At 44.9% G+C, this 13,568-nt stretch overlaps 10 non-coding genes across 10 annotated transcripts; all 10 read right to left on the reverse strand.

The window, feature by feature from the left end:
- Positions 1 to 619: 619 nt before the first annotated feature.
- LOC141184562 (U2 spliceosomal RNA) lies at positions 620 to 810 on the reverse strand. The gene has a single exon (XR_012259305.1). It is a non-coding gene; the product is annotated as a U2 spliceosomal RNA (small nuclear RNA).
- Positions 811 to 1,934: 1,124 nt separating this feature from the next.
- On the reverse strand, positions 1,935 to 2,124 carry LOC141184731 (U2 spliceosomal RNA). Its single transcript, XR_012259458.1, has one exon. It is a non-coding gene; the product is annotated as a U2 spliceosomal RNA (small nuclear RNA).
- Positions 2,125 to 3,245: 1,121 nt separating this feature from the next.
- On the reverse strand, positions 3,246 to 3,436 carry LOC141187301 (U2 spliceosomal RNA). Its single transcript, XR_012261500.1, has one exon. It is a non-coding gene; the product is annotated as a U2 spliceosomal RNA (small nuclear RNA).
- A 1,119-nt stretch (positions 3,437 to 4,555) lies between these two features.
- Positions 4,556 to 4,746, reverse strand: LOC141188775 (U2 spliceosomal RNA). The gene has a single exon (XR_012262856.1). It is a non-coding gene; the product is annotated as a U2 spliceosomal RNA (small nuclear RNA).
- Positions 4,747 to 5,866: 1,120 nt separating this feature from the next.
- LOC141184370 (U2 spliceosomal RNA) lies at positions 5,867 to 6,057 on the reverse strand. The gene has a single exon (XR_012259132.1). It is a non-coding gene; the product is annotated as a U2 spliceosomal RNA (small nuclear RNA).
- A 1,120-nt stretch (positions 6,058 to 7,177) lies between these two features.
- LOC141184371 (U2 spliceosomal RNA) lies at positions 7,178 to 7,368 on the reverse strand. The gene has a single exon (XR_012259133.1). It is a non-coding gene; the product is annotated as a U2 spliceosomal RNA (small nuclear RNA).
- A 1,121-nt stretch (positions 7,369 to 8,489) lies between these two features.
- Positions 8,490 to 8,680, reverse strand: LOC141188776 (U2 spliceosomal RNA). The gene has a single exon (XR_012262857.1). It is a non-coding gene; the product is annotated as a U2 spliceosomal RNA (small nuclear RNA).
- Positions 8,681 to 9,795: 1,115 nt separating this feature from the next.
- Positions 9,796 to 9,986, reverse strand: LOC141188777 (U2 spliceosomal RNA). Its single transcript, XR_012262858.1, has one exon. It is a non-coding gene; the product is annotated as a U2 spliceosomal RNA (small nuclear RNA).
- A 1,126-nt stretch (positions 9,987 to 11,112) lies between these two features.
- LOC141184620 (U2 spliceosomal RNA) lies at positions 11,113 to 11,303 on the reverse strand. Its single transcript, XR_012259358.1, has one exon. It is a non-coding gene; the product is annotated as a U2 spliceosomal RNA (small nuclear RNA).
- A 1,119-nt stretch (positions 11,304 to 12,422) lies between these two features.
- Positions 12,423 to 12,613, reverse strand: LOC141188778 (U2 spliceosomal RNA). Its single transcript, XR_012262859.1, has one exon. It is a non-coding gene; the product is annotated as a U2 spliceosomal RNA (small nuclear RNA).
- Positions 12,614 to 13,568: the final 955 nt, after the last annotated feature.

A 13,568-nucleotide genomic window follows, 5' to 3' on the forward strand; every position in this document is an offset into this window, starting at 1 on the left:
CGCCATAGGCAACAGTTTAAAAGAATGCCACAGACTAATCAACCAAACTTTTTGGGTTGGTTTCTCTTTTATAGTCTGCAGGCATTAAATGAAAGAAGTCAGTGTTCCAGCAGAGGGAGACAACGTTTCAGAAAAGGCATTGTAGCAAACCAAAAAAGAAATTTTAAGCGCAGCAGAGTAACCAGCTCACATACCTGTTAGCTCAGGTGAGTTTAAAAGGCTGCTGTTGATAACAAGGGCATTTGCTAAATAGATGGTGTGTGTGCAACAATATACTGAAAGGTCAATTATATTGTGCAGCTTATCTCACCACCTGTAGTTATTTAGGTGAAAGCTCCAAAATGCTTGCCTAATATGTCTGTTTATCCAAAAGGAAGTATAGAGGGAGAGCTAGATAGATAGCATTGCATTACATTACATTACATGGCAATGCAATGCACAGTTGCTGAAGTTGAACCAAAATGAGCTTGTCATCTGGCTTCTGCAACTTTTAACATGAAAAATCCAATGAGGAGAAGAAAAGCAAAGCCAAAGAGTCCATCCCAAAATCCGACAAACAAGCAAAATGAACAAAAAGCATTGAATTCAATTCTTTCTGATTTTAGAAACTGCATTAAAGAAGGGGTGCACCGGTCCTGGAGATACTGCAATACCAGGTCAATGCGTGGAGTGGACAGAGCAAGCTCTTTTTCCATCTCCCTGTTCTAAAAATCCATTTAATATATTCTCCCCAGATAGGGGACGTATCAGATATTAAACTGATAAGAACAGATACTACACTTGATCTTAGCCAAAAGGCCGAGAAGCGATAACCAGAATTGGTTTCCGACTACGGTGCCACCCAAGGATTCTGAAAAGTCCATTTGTGGAGATGGCCACCTGGACTCCCGTTAAGAAGACATGCTGTCAACCTCTAGATCCCTCACATGCCTGCACTTTTCGGCTTGCTGCTGCTGCAATCCACGCGTTTTAGATCTGCATAACTCCACCTCTTTTAGCACAGTACCCTCAACCCCCGGCTGTTCCCACCCGCCTCAACACCGTTGGAAGGGAGGAGAACCAATTAAGGCGGGGGGGGGGGGGGTGGAACGAGCAGCTGTCTACCCTTAGCAGGAGGGTTGCTGATTAATTACCTCTCCTGCTGCTGCTGCTGCTGGCTGTCCAGCAGCAGACTGAAGGTGGCTGCTGCTGTGCGCAGGTATATAAAGGCTCAGAGCCTATTATGACACGCGCAGCCAGCGTTCCATTGCCACATTCCGTCTACTGCAGGCGGGATACCTGGATGGCTGAATGTCACTGAGAAGCTCACAGAGACCGCCATAAGCAACAGTTTAAAAGAATGCCACAGACTAATCAACCAAACTTTTTGGGTTGGTTTCTCTTTTATAGTCTGCAGGCATTAAATGAAAGAAGTCAGTGTTCCAGCAGAGGGAGACAACGTTTCAGAAAAGGCATTGTAGCAAACCAAAAAAGAAATTTTAAGCGCAGCAGAGTAACCAGCTCACATACCTGAGAGCTCAGGTGAGTTTAAAAGGCTGCTGTTGATAACAAGGGCATTTGCTAAATAGATGGTGTGTGTGCAACAATATACTGAAAGGTCAATTATATTGTGCAGCTTATCTCACCACCTGTAGTTATTTAGGTGAAAGCTCCAAAATGCTTGCCTAATATGTCTGTTTATCCAAAAGGAAGTATAGAGGGAGAGCTAGATAGATAGCATTGCATTACATTACATTACATGGCAATGCAATGCACAGTTGCTGAAGTTGAACCAAAATGAGCTTGTCATCTGGCTTCTGCAACTTTTAACATGAAAAATCCAATGAGGAGAAGAAAAGCAAAGCCAAAGAGTCCATCCCAAAATCCGACAAACAAGCAAAATGAACAAAAAGCATTGAATTCAATTCTTTCTGATTTTAGAAACTGCATTAAAGAAGGGGTGCACCGGTCCTGGAGATACTGCAATACCAGGTCAATGCGTGGAGTGGACAGAGCAAGCTCTTTTCCATCTCCCTGTTCTAAAAATCCATTTAATATATGGTCCCCAGATAGGGGACGTATCAGATATTAAACTGATAAGAACAGATACTACACTTGATCTTAGCCAAAAGGCCGAGAAGCGATAACCAGAATTGGTTTCCGACTACGGTGCCACCCAAGGATTCTGAAAAGTCCATTTGTGGAGATGGCCACCTGGACTCCCGTTAAGAAGACATGCTGTCAACCTCTAGATCCCTCACATGCCTGCACTTTTCGGCTTGCTGCTGCTGCAATCCACGCGTTTTAGATCTGCATAACTCCACCTCTTTTAGCACAGTACCCTCAACCTCCGGCTGTTCCCACCCGCCTCAACACCGTTGGAAGGGAGGAGAACCAATTAAGGCGGGGGGGGGGGTGGAACGAGCAGCTGTCTACCCTTAGCAGGAGGGTTGCTGATTAATTACCTCTCCTGCTGCTGCTGCTGCTGGCTGTCCAGCAGCAGACTGAAGGTGGCTGCTGCTGTGCGCAGGTATATAAAGGCTCAGAGCCTATTATGACACGCGCAGCCAGCGTTCCATTGCCACATTCCGTCTACTGCAGGCGGGATACCTGGATGGCTGAATGTCACTGAGAGGCTCACAGAGACCGCCATAAGCAACAGTTTAAAAGAATGCCACAGACTAATCAACCAAACTTTTTGGGTTGGTTTCTCTTTTATAGTCTGCAGGCATTAAATGAAAGAAGTCAGTGTTCCAGCAGAGGGAGACAACGTTTCAGAAAAGGCATTGTAGCAAACCAAAAAAGAAATTTTAAGTGCAGCAGAGTAACCAGCTCACATACCTGTTAGCTCAGGTGAGTTTAAAAGGCTGCTGTTGATAACAAGGGCATTTGCTAAATAGATGGTGTGTGTGCAACAATATACTGAAAGGTCAATTATATTGTGCAGCTTATCTCACCACCTGTAGTTATTTAGGTGAAAGCTCCAAAATGCTTGCCTAATATGTCTGTTTATCCAAAAGGAAGTATAGAGGGAGAGCTAGATAGATAGCATTGCATTACATTACATTACATGGCAATGCAATGCACAGTTGCTGAAGTTGAACCAAAATGAGCTTGTCATCTGGCTTCTGCAACTTTTAACATGAAAAATCCAATGAGGAGAAGAAAAGCAAAGCCAAAGAGTCCATCCCAAAATCCGACAAACAAGCAAAATGAACAAAAAGCATTGAATTCAATTCTTTCTGATTTTAGAAACTGCATTAAAGAAGGGGTGCACCGGTCCTGGAGATACTGCAATACCAGGTCAATGCGTGGAGTGGACAGAGCAAGCTCTTTATCCATCTCCCTGTTCTAAAAATCCATTTAATATATGGTCCCCAGATAGGGGACGTATCAGATATTAAACTGATAAGAACAGATACTACACTTGATCTTAGCCAAAAGGCCGAGAAGCGATAACCAGAATTGGTTCCGACTACGGTGCCACCCAAGGATTCTGAAAAGTCCATTTGTGGAGATGGCCACCTGGACTCCCGTTAAGAAGACATGCTGTCAACCTCTAGATCCCTCACATGCCTGCACTTTTCGGCTTGCTGCTGCTGCAATCCACGCGTTTTAGATCTGCATAACTCCACCTCTTTTAGCACAGTACCCTCAACCCCCGGCTGTTCCCACCCGCCTCAACACCGTTGGAAGGGAGGAGAACCAATTAAGGCGGGGGGGGGGTGGAACGAGCAGCTGTCTACCCTTAGCAGGAGGGTTGCTGATTAATTACCTCTCCTGCTGCTGCTGCTGCTGGCTGTCCAGCAGCAGACTGAAGGTGGCTGCTGCTGTGCGCAGGTATATAAAGGCTCAGAGCCTATTATGACACGCGCAGCCAGCGTTCCATTGCCACATTCCGTCTACTGCAGGCGGGATACCTGGATGGCTGAATGTCACTGAGAAGCTCACAGAGACCGCCATAAGCAACAGTTTAAAAGAATGCTACAGACTAATCAACCAAACTTTTTGGGTTGGTTTCTCTTTTATAGTCTGCAGGCATTAAATGAAAGAAGTCAGTGTTCCAGCAGAGGGAGACAACGTTTCAGAAAAGGCATTGTAGCAAACCAAAAAAGAAATTTTAAGCGCAGCAGAGTAACCAGCTCACATACCTGTTAGCTCAGGTGAGTTTAAAAGGCTGCTGTTGATAACAAGGGCATTTGCTAAATAGATGGTGTGTGTGCAACAATATACTGAAAGGTCAATTATATTGTGCAGCTTATCTCACCACCTGTAGTTATTTAGGTGAAAGCTCCAAAATGCTTGCCTAATATGTCTGTTTATCCAAAAGGAAGTATAGAGGGAGAGCTAGATAGATAGCATTGCATTACATTACATTACATGGCAATGCAATGCACAGTTGCTGAAGTTGAACCAAAATGAGCTTGTCATCTGGCTTCTGCAACTTTTAACATGAAAAATCCAATGAGGAGAAGAAAAGCAAAGCCAAAGAGTCCATCCCAAAATCCGACAAACAAGCAAAATGAACAAAAAGCATTGAATTCAATTCTTTCTGATTTTAGAAACTGCATTAAAGAAGGGGTGCACCGGTCCTGGAGATACTGCAATACCAGGTCAATGCGTGGAGTGGACAGAGCAAGCTCTTTTTCCATCTCCCTGTTCTAAAAATCCATTTAATATATGGTCCCCAGATAGGGGACGTATCAGATATTAAACTGATAAGAACAGATACTACACTTGATCTTAGCCAAAAGGCCGAGAAGCGATAACCAGAATTGGTTTCCGACTACGGTGCCACCCAAGGATTCTGAAAAGTCCATTTGTGGAGATGGCCACCTGGACTCCCGTTAAGAAGACATGCTGTCAACCTCTAGATCCCTCACATGCCTGCACTTTTCAGCTTGCTGCTGCTGCAATCCACGCGTTTTAGATCTGCATAACTCCACCTATTTTAGCACAGTACCCTCAACCCCCGGCTGTTCCCACCCGCTTCAACACCGTTGGAAGGGAGGAGAACCAATTAAGGCGGGGGGGGGGTGGAACGAGCAGCTGTCTACCCTTAGCAGGAGGGTTGCTGATTAATTACCTCTCCTGCTGCTGCTGCTGCTGGCTGTCCAGCAGCAGACTGAAGGTGGCTGCTGCTGTGCGCAGGTATATAAAGGCTCAGAGCCTATTATGACACGCGCAGCCAGCGTTCCATTGCCACATTCCGTCTACTGCAGGCGGGATACCTGGATGGCTGAATGTCACTGAGAAGCTCACAGAGACCGCCATAAGCAACAGTTTAAAAGAATGCCACAGACTAATCAACCAAACTTTTTGGGTTGGTTTCTCTTTTATAGTCTGCAGGCATTAAATGAAAGAAGTCAGTGTTCCAGCAGAGGGAGACAACGTTTCAGAAAAGGCATTGTAGCAAACCAAAAAAGAAATTTTAAGCGCAGCAGAGTAACCAGCTCACATACCTGTTAGCTCAGGTGAGTTTAAAAGGCTGCTGTTGATAACAAGGGCATTTGCTAAATAGATGGTGTGTGTGCAACAATATACTGAAAGGTCAATTATATTGTGCAGCTTATCTCACCACCTGTAGTTATTTAGGTGAAAGCTCCAAAATGCTTGCCTAATATGTCTGTTTATCCAAAAGGAAGTATAGAGGGAGAGCTAGATAGATAGCATTGCATTACATTACATTACATGGCAATGCAATGCACTGTTGCTGAAGTTGAACCAAAATGAGCTTGTCATCTGGCTTCTGCAACTTTTAACATGAAAAATCCAATGAGGAGAAGAAAAGCAAAGCCAAAGAGTCCATCCCAAAATCCGACAAACAAGCAAAATGAACAAAAAGCATTGAATTCAATTCTTTCTGATTTTAGAAACTGCATTAAAGAAGGGGTGCACCGGTCCTGGAGATACTGCAATACCAGGTCAATGCGTGGAGTGGACAGAGCAAGCTCTTTTTCCATCTCCCTGTTCTAAAAATCCATTTAATATATGGTCCCCAGATAGGGAACGTATCAGATATTAAACTGATAAGAACAGATACTACACTTGATCTTAGCCAAAAGGCCGAGAAGCGATAACCAGAATTGGTTTCCGACTACGGTGCCACCCAAGGATTCTGAAAAGTCCATTTGTGGAGATGGCCACCTGGACTCCCGTTAAGAAGACATGCTGTCAACCTCTAGATCCCTCACATGCCTGCACTTTTCGGCTTGCTGCTGCTGCAATCCACGCGTTTTAGATCTGCATAACTCCACCTCTTTTAGCACAGTACCCTCAACCCCCGGCTGTTCCCACCCGCTTCAACACCGTTGGAAGGGAGGAGAACCAATTAAGGCGGGGGGGGGGTGGAACGAGCAGCTGTCTACCCTTAGCAGGAGGGTTGCTGATTAATTACCTCTCCTGCTGCTGCTGCTGCTGGCTGTCCAGCAGCAGACTGAAGGTGGCTGCTGCTGTGCGCAGGTATATAAAGGCTCAGAGCCTATTATGACACGCGCAGCCAGCGTTCCATTGCCACATTCCGTCTACTGCAGGCGGGATACCTGGATGGCTGAATGTCACTGAGAAGCTCACAGAGACCGCCATAGGCAACAGTTTAAAAGAATGCCACAGACTAATCAACCAAACTTTTTGGGTTGGTTTCTCTTTTATAGTCTGCAGGCATTAAATGAAAGAAGTCAGTGTTCCAGCAGAGGGAGACAACGTTTCAGAAAAGGCATTGTAGCAAACCAAAAAAGAAATTTTAAGCGCAGCAGAGTAACCAGCTCACATACCTGTTAGCTCAGGTGAGTTTAAAAGGCTGCTGTTGATAACAAGGGCATTTGCTAAATAGATGGTGTGTGTGCAACAATATACTGAAAGGTCAATTATATTGTGCAGCTTATCTCACCACCTGTAGTTATTTAGGTGAAAGCTCCAAAATGCTTGCCTAATATGTCTGTTTATCCAAAAGGAAGTATAGAGGGAGAGCTAGATAGATAGCATTGCATTACATTACACTACATGGCAATGCAATGCACAGTTGCTGAAGTTGAACCAAAATGAGCTTGTCATCTGGCTTCTGCAACTTTTAACATGAAAAATCCAATGAGGAGAAGAAAAGCAAAGCCAAAGAGTCCATCCCAAAATCCGACAAACAAGCAAAATGAACAAAAAGCATTGAATTCAATTCTTTCTGATTTTAGAAACTGCATTAAAGAAGGGGTGCACCGGTCCTGGAGATACTGCAATACCAGGTCAATGCGTGGAGTGGACAGAGCAAGCTCTTTTTCCATCTCCCTGTTCTAAAAATCCATTTAATATATGGTCCCCAGATAGGGAACGTATCAGATATTAAACTGATAAGAACAGATACTACACTTGATCTTAGCCAAAAGGCCGAGAAGCGATAACCAGAATTGGTTTCCGACTACGGTGCCACCCAAGGATTCTGAAAAGTCCATTTGTGGAGATGGCCACCTGGACTCCCGTTAAGAAGACATGCTGTCAACCTCTAGATCCCTCACATGCCTGCACTTTTCGGCTTGCTGCTGCTGCAATCCACGCGTTTTAGATCTGCATAACTCCACCTCTTTTAGCACAGTACCCTCAACCCCCGGCTGTTCCCACCCGCCTCAACACCGTTGGAAGGGAGGAGAACCAATTAAGGCGGGGGGGGGGGTGGAACGAGCAGCTGTCTACCCTTAGCAGGAGGGTTGCTGATTAATTACCTCTCCTGCTGCTGCTGCTGCTGGCTGTCCAGCAGCAGACTGAAGGTGGCTGCTGCTGTGCGCAGGTATATAAAGGCTCAGAGCCTATTATGACACGCGCAGCCAGCGTTCCATTGCCACATTCCGTCTACTGCAGGCGGGATACCTGGATGGCTGAATGTCACTGAGAAGCTCACAGAGACCGCCATAAGCAACAGTTTAAAAGAATGCCACAGACTAATCAACCAAACTTTTTGGGTTGGTTTCTCTTTTATAGTCTGCAGGCATTAAATGAAAGAAGTCAGTGTTCCAGCAGAGGGAGACAACGTTTCAGAAAAGGCATTGTAGCAAACCAAAAAAGAAATTTTAAGCGCAGCAGAGTAACCAGCTCACATACCTGTTAGCTCAGGTGAGTTTAAAAGGCTGCTGTTGATAACAAGGGCATTTGCTAAATAGATGGTGTGTGTGCAACAATATACTGAAAGGTCAATTATATTGTGCAGCTTATCTCACCACCTGTAGTTATTTAGGTGAAAGCTCCAAAATGCTTGCCTAATATGTCTGTTTATCCAAAAGGAAGTATAGAGGGAGAGCTAGATAGATAGCATTGCATTACATTACATTACATGGCAATGCAATGCACAGTTGCTGAAGTTGAACCAAAATGAGCTTGTCATCTGGCTTCTGCAACTTTTAACATGAAAAATCCAATGAGGAGAAGAAAAGCAAAGCCAAAGAGTCCATCCCAAAATCCGACAAACAAGCAAAATGAACAAAAAGCATTGAATTCAATTCTTTCTGATTTTAGAAACTGCATTAAAGAAGGGGTGCACCGGTCCTGGAGATACTGCAATACCAGGTCAATGCGTGGAGTGGACAGAGCAAGCTCTTTTTCCATCTCCCTGTTCTAAAAATCCATTTAATATATGGTCCCCAGATAGGGGACGTATCAGATATTAAACTGATAAGAACAGATACTACACTTGATCTTAGCCAAAAGGCCGAGAAGCGATAACCAGAATTGGTTTCCGACTACGGTGCCACCCAAGGATTCTGAAAAGTCCATTTGTGGAGATGGCCACCTGGACTCCCGTTAAGAAGACATGCTGTCAACCTCTAGATCCCTCACATGCCTGCACTTTTCGGCTTGCTGCTGCTGCAATCCACGCGTTTTAGATCTGCATAACTCCACCTCTTTTAGCACAGTACCCTCAACCCCCGGCTGTTCCCACCCGCCTCAACACCGTTGGAAGGGAGGAGAACCAATTAAGGCGGGGGGGGGGGTGGAACGAGCAGCTGTCTACCCTTAGCAGGAGGGTTGCTGATTAATTACCTCTCCTGCTGCTGCTGGCTGTCCAGCAGCAGACTGAAGGTGGCTGCTGCTGTGCGCAGGTATATAAAGGCTCAGAGCCTATTATGACACGCGCAGCCAGCGTTCCATTGCCACATTCCGTCTACTGCAGGCGGGATACCTGGATGGCTGAATGTCACTGAGAAGCTCACAGAGACCGCCATAAGCAACAGTTTAAAAGAATGCCACAGACTAATCAACCAAACTTTTTGGGTTGGTTTCTCTTTTATAGTCTGCAGGCATTAAATGAAAGAAGTCAGTGTTCCAGCAGAGGGAGACAACGTTTCAGAAAAGGCATTGTAGCAAACCAAAAAAGAAATTTTAAGCGCAGCAGAGTAACCAGCTCACATACCTGTTAGCTCAGGTGAGTTTAAAAGGCTGCTGTTGATAACAAGGGCATTTGCTAAATAGATGGTGTGTGTGCAACAATATACTGAAAGGTCAATTATATTGTGCAGCTTATCTCACCACCTGTAGTTATTTAGGTGAAAGCTCCAAAATGCTTGCCTAATATGTCTGTTTATCCAAAAGGAAGTATAGAGGGAGAGCTAGATAGATAGCATTGCATTACATTACATTACATGGCAATGCAATGCACAGTTGCTGAAGTTGAACCAAAATGAGCTTGTCATCTGGCTTCTGCAACTTTTAACATGAAAAATCCAATGAGGAGAAGAAAAGCAAAGCCAAAGAGTCCATCCCAAAATCCGACAAACAAGCAAAATGAACAAAAAGCATTGAATTCAATTCTTTCTGATTTTAGAAACTGCATTAAAGAAGGGGTGCACCGGTCCTGGAGATACTGCAATACCAGGTCAATGCGTGGAGTGGACAGAGCAAGCTCTTTTTCCATCTCCCTGTTCTAAAAATCCATTTAATATATGGTCCCCAGATAGGGGACGTATCAGATATTAAACTGATAAGAACAGATACTACACTTGATCTTAGCCAAAAGGCCGAGAAGCGATAACCAGAATTGGTTTCCGACTACGGTGCCACCCAAGGATTCTGAAAAGTCCATTTGTGGAGATGGCCACCTGGACTCCCGTTAAGAAGACATGCTGTCAACCTCTAGATCCCTCACATGCCTGCACTTTTCGGCTTGCTGCTGCTGCAATCCACGCGTTTTAGATCTGCATAACTCCACCTCTTTTAGCACAGTACCCTCAACCCCCGGCTGTTCCCACCCGCCTCAACACCGTTGGAAGGGAGGAGAACCAATTAAGGCGGGGGTGGGGGGGTGGTGGAACGAGCAGCTGTCTACCCTTAGCAGGAGGGTTGCTGATTAATTACCTCTCCTGCTGCTGCTGCTGCTGGCTGTCCAGCAGCAGACTGAAGGTGGCTGCTGCTGTGCGCAGGTATATAAAGGCTCAGAGCCTATTATGACACGCGCAGCCAGCGTTCCATTGCCACATTCCGTCTACTGCAGGCGGGATACCTGGATGGCTGAATGTCACTGAGAAGCTCACAGAGACCGCCATAAGCAACAGTTTAAAAGAATGCCACAGACTAATCAACCAAACTTTTTGGGTTGGTTTCTCTTTTATAGTCTGCAGGCATTAAATGAAAGAAGTCAGTGTTCCAGCAGAGGGAGACAACGTTTCAGAAAAGGCATTGTAGCAAACCAAAAAAGAAATTTTAAGCGCAGCAGAGTAACCAGCTCACATACCTGTTAGCTCAGGTGAGTTTAAAAGGCTGCTGTTGATAACAAGGGCATTTGCTAAATAGATGGTGTGTGTGCAACAATATACTGAAAGGTCAATTATATTGTGCAGCTTATCTCACCACCTGTAGTTATTTAGGTGAAAGCTCCAAAATGCTTGCCTAATATGTCTGTTTATCCAAAAGGAAGTATAGAATGAGAGCTAGATAGATAGCATTGCATTACATTACATTACATGGCAATGCAATGCACAGTTGCTGAAGTTGAACCAAAATGAGCTTGTCATCTGGCTTCTGCAACTTTTAACATGAAAAATCCAATGAGGAGAAGAAAAGCAAAGCCAAAGAGTCCATCCCAAAATCCGACAAACAAGCAAAATGAACAAAAAGCATTGAATTCAATTCTTTCTGATTTTAGAAACTGCATTAAAGAAGGGGTGCACCGGTCCTGGAGATACTGCAATACCAGGTCAATGCGTGGAGTGGACAGAGCAAGCTCTTTTTCCATCTCCCTGTTCTAAAAATCCATTTAATATATGGTCCCCAGATAGGGGACGTATCAGATATTAAACTGACAAGAACAGATACTACACTTGATCTTAGCCAAAAGGCCGAGAAGCGATAACCAGAATTGGTTTCCGACTACGGTGCCACCCAAGGATTCTGAAAAGTCCATTTGTGGAGATGGCCACCTGGACTCCCGTTAAGAAGACATGCTGTCAACCTCTAGATCCCTCACATGCCTGCACTTTTCGGCTTGCTGCTGCTGCAATCCACGCGTTTTAGATCTGCATAACTCCACCTCTTTTAGCACAGTACCCTCAACCCCCGGCTGTTCCCACCCGCCTCAACACCGTTGGAAGGGAGGAGAACCAATTAAGGCGGGGGGGGGTGGAACGAGCAGCTGTCTACCCTTAGCAGGAGGGTTGCTGATTAATTACCTCTCCTGCTGCTGCTGCTGCTGGCTGTCCAGCAGCAGACTGAAGGTGGCTGCTGCTGTGCGCAGGTATATAAAGGCTCAGAGCCTATTATGACACGCGCAGCCAGCGTTCCATTGCCACATTCCGTCTACTGCAGGCGGGATACCTGGATGGCTGAATGTCACTGAGAAGCTCACAGAGACCGCCATAAGCAACAGTTTAAAAGAATGCCACAGACTAATCAACCAAACTTTTTGGGTTGGTTTCTCTTTTATAGTCTGCAGGCATTAAATGAAAGAAGTCAGTGTTCCAGCAGAGGGAGACAACGTTTCAGAAAAGGCATTGTAGCAAACCAAAAAAGAAATTTTAAGCGCAGCAGAGTAACCAGCTCACATACCTGTTAGCTCAGGTGAGTTTAAAAGGCTGCTGTTGATAACAAGGGCATTTGCTAAATAGATGGTGTGTGTGCAACAATATACTGAAAGGTCAATTATATTGTGCAGCTTATCTCACCACCTGTAGTTATTTAGGTGAAAGCTCCAAAATGCTTGCCTAATATGTCTGTTTATCCAAAAGGAAGTATAGAGGGAGAGCTAGATAGATAGCATTGCATTACATTACATTACATGGCAATGCAATGCACAGTTGCTGAAGTTGAACCAAAATGAGCTTGTCATCTGGCTTCTGCAACTTTTAACATGAAAAATCCAATGAGGAGAAGAAAAGCAAAGCCAAAGAGTCCATCCCAAAATCCGACAAACAAGCAAAATGAACAAAAAGCATTGAATTCAATTCTTTCTGATTTTAGAAACTGCATTAAAGAAGGGGTGCACCGGTCCTGGAGATACTGCAATACCAGGTCAATGCGTGGAGTGGACAGAGCAAGCTCTTTTTCCATCTCCCTGTTCTAAAAATCCATTTAATATATGGTCCCCAGATAGGGGACGTATCAGATATTAAACTGATAAGAACAGATACTACACTTGATCTTAGCCAAAAGGCCGAGAAGCGATAACCAGAATTGGTTTCCGACTACGGTGCCACCCAAGGATTCTGAAAAGTCCATTTGTGGAGATGGCCACCTGGACTCCCGTTAAGAAGACATGCTGTCAACCTCTAGATCCCTCACATGCCTGCACTTTTCGGCTTGCTGCTGCTGCAATCCACGCGTTTTAGATCTGCATAACTCCACCTCTTTTAGCACAGTACCCTCAACCCCCGGCTGTTCCCACCCGCCTCAACACCATTGGAAGGGAGGAGAACCAATTAAGGCGGGGGGGGGGGGGTGGAACGAGCAGCTGTCTACCCTTAGCAGGAGGGTTGCTGATTAATTACCTCTCCTGCTGCTGCTGCTGCTGGCTGTCCAGCAGCAGACTGAAGGTGGCTGCTGCTGTGCGCAGGTATATAAAGGCTCAGAGCCTATTATGACACGCGCAGCCAGCGTTCCATTGCCACATTCCGTCTACTGCAGGCGGGATACCTGGATGGCTGAATGTCACTGAGAAGCTCACAGAGACCGCCATAAGCAACAGTTTAAAAGAATGCCACAGACTAATCAACCAAACTTTTTGGGTTGGTTTCTCTTTTATAGTCTGCAGGCATTAAATGAAAGAAGTCAGTGTTCCAGCAGAGGGAGACAACGTTTCAGAAAAGGCATTGTAGCAAACCAAAAAAGAAATTTTAAGCGCAGCAGAGTAACCAGCTCACATACCTGTTAGCTCAGGTGAGTTTAAAAGGCTGCTGTTGATAACAAGGGCATTTGCTAAATAGATGGTGTGTGTGCAACAATATACTGAAAGGTCAATTATATTGTGCAGCTTATCTCACCACCTGTAGTTATTTAGGTGAAAGCTCCAAAATGCTTGCCTAATATGTCTGTTTATCCAAAAGGAAGTATAGAGGGAGAGCTAGATAGATAGCATTGCATTACATTACATTACATGGCAATGCAATGCACAGTTGCTGAAG

The sequence above is a fragment of the Phyllobates terribilis genome, unplaced genomic scaffold (genome assembly GCF_046119375.1).
Source record: "Phyllobates terribilis strain yellow unplaced genomic scaffold, ASM4611937v1 Scaffold_40__1_contigs__length_11209783, whole genome shotgun sequence".
Lineage (NCBI taxonomy): Eukaryota > Metazoa > Chordata > Amphibia > Anura > Dendrobatidae > Phyllobates > Phyllobates terribilis.